Raw genomic sequence first — 2,640 nt, forward strand, 5'->3', positions numbered from 1 at the left:
CAGAGGCCTGGGTGCTTACTGTGTGATGTTGGGCAGCAGCCACTCCATGGGTCTCATGTATATAAGGAAAGGACTCTCTAGGAGGGTCCTTCAGACTGAACCCCCTAGCCTTAAGAGACCAAACTGCAGACTCAAAGACCTTAGGTTGTGGGCAGTGGGAAATCTGGCGGGTGGTATGACAAGACAGCTGTGTGTGTTGTGGGAGGGGCCATCTGGACTTGGCTCTCCAGGAAGCCAGGCCTCAGGTCCCTATTGGACACATCGATGCCCTTTTCCATGAAGTCATTGGCTCTGGGCAGGCTTCGGTCTCTGAGTAAAGCTTTGCGAACAGCCCTTCCTTCTCTCCCAATGTCTGGGCTGGGGACCTCTCCTAGGATCCATGGACAGTAGATCTTTTGTTCTCTCCTGGCAGTGGGGCTAGCCTTCTTCTGCTACCTAAGGTCTCCCCACCAGGCCAGGTGCAGCCTGCAATTCTCAGAGTCACCACCAGATGGCACCCAAACATCATGTCACGCTAAGACCTCCAGCACTCCTGCCGGTGCTGAAAGGATTGGGAGGTGGGGGGTTGGGGAGGGAGCATGAATCCGTGCCTGGAAGGGCCAGTTAGACTTCTCATCCTTGGGCAACTCTGGTGCACTCATCCCCATCCCCACACTGCCTGGGTTCCAGGACTGTGAGCTTTGAGTCACTTGGGCTGTACTGGCATCAGGGCCTGGGTCTGGTTCTGAGGTCCAGGCAAGTTGCTTCCTCTCTTTGGGCCTCAAAGGGCTTTTCTGGAAAGTGAGCATAATAATAGCACCGACTTCATATTCCTTTGTTTGTTTGTTCACTCATTCACACCAACACATTTATTCAACACCTGTGAGGCTAGGTGTAATATACATTTGTGAACAAACAAGACCTCATAGGGATATTGTGAGAATTAAATTGGTAATATCTGTTAACTTATTTAACATAGTGGCTGGCAGAACTCTAAACATTCGCAAAGACTTTATGTCAAATCTTCACGACATCCCTACATGGTCAGTTCTATCATTATCCCATTTTATGGAGGAGGAAACAGATAAAGGCATTTGCCCAAGTCCACACAGCCACTAAGGAGCAGAGCTGGGGCTTGAATTTGTCCTGACTCTCAGTCCCACTGATGCCGGCTCTCAGGGTTAACCTAGGGATGTGTGGTTCCTCTGCACTCTCTCTAAATCTTCCCCATGGGCTAGCATGAGGCACTTCCTTAGAACATCCCCTTTCAGATTCTCACCCTTCTCTTTCCCTCAGAGTCCCTGGCTCTTCCAATAGGTTGGGTCCTGGCAGGGACTGCCTGGGGAAGTTGGTGGCCACTAAGAGGTCCCCAAAGATTCAAGGATGCTAGAATGGCTCCAGGCTCAGCTCCCTCCTGCTACCACCTGAGGTCAAGGCTTGCCAGGGAATTGAGACCACAGTTATCCAGCCCTAGTCTGGGTCCTCGCCTGGGCCCCAGCCTCAGCCCCAGGCCCATCATGAATGTCTGTTCCTCTTAGTTGCAGCACCTGAGTTAAGACCTTTACTAAGGGTCTGTGAAAGGAAGAGGGTGAGAGTAACCGAGAATTTCTGTCTCAGAGAGATTCTGAGGCCATATGTGACTGGAAGGACAAGTCTGTTTTTTTTCTTTTTTTAACATGGGCAGGCACCCGGAATCAAACCCGGGTCCTCTGGCATAGCAGGCAAGCACTCTTACCTGCTGAGCCACTGTGGTCCGCCCTGGAAGGACAAGTCTTGAAGTTGTGTTGCCATAGCAAGCTCTCTGTTTCTTCTTAGGTGTTGGGTTTATTTGGAGGGCAAAGGAAACAGTAGAGAGGGGTCCTAGAGCTCACAGTTTACACCTTGGAGCAGGGAAAGGCGGGGAAGAGAGTCTGTCACCTGACCCCCCTTCCCACTCCATTGTTCCCAGGCCTGTGTTTCCCTCTCTGCTTGTACTTCTACTATTTCATATTGATCTTACTGACCCACCCTTTTTTTCCGTAAATGATTTTTTAATTGAGATATAATCATCTAAAGTGTACAATCAGTGGTTCACAGTTGTGCATTCATGATTATAGTTGATGTTTGAACATTTTCATTACTCCAAAACAATAAAAGAATAAAACTAAAAATAAGAGTAAAAAAGAACACCCAAAACAATCTATAACCACCACATCCCTCTATTGTTTATTTATATTTTGTCTTTTTTTTTCTTACTCATCTGAGTCAGATCGAGGGTCTGTCCCACCAAACTGGCAGGCCCTAGGTTTATGAGAATATCAGGTCTTCCCCAGGTGGGGAAGTTTAATGTTTTCACCTTTTCCCCAAGTTCCTCAGGGAGACTTTGCAAATACTTTTTAATCTTCTGTCCAGCTTGCTCTGGATATATTGTGGCATCACGCTAACTTGTACAAACCAACAAGATCTCACTCCCTATTCATGGTTCCATGTTTACCTAATGTACTCTTTTTTTTTTTTTTGGTAACAGCTTTATTGAAATATAATTCATATATGATACAATTTACCCGTTTTAAGCATACAATTCAATGGTTTTTTTTAGTGCATTCACAGAGCTGTGTATCACCGCAATCAATTTTAGAACATTTTTACCACTCCCAAAAGAAATTCATACTCTTTAGCAGT

The sequence above is a fragment of the Tamandua tetradactyla genome, chromosome 8 (genome assembly GCF_023851605.1).
Source record: "Tamandua tetradactyla isolate mTamTet1 chromosome 8, mTamTet1.pri, whole genome shotgun sequence".
Lineage (NCBI taxonomy): Eukaryota > Metazoa > Chordata > Mammalia > Pilosa > Myrmecophagidae > Tamandua > Tamandua tetradactyla.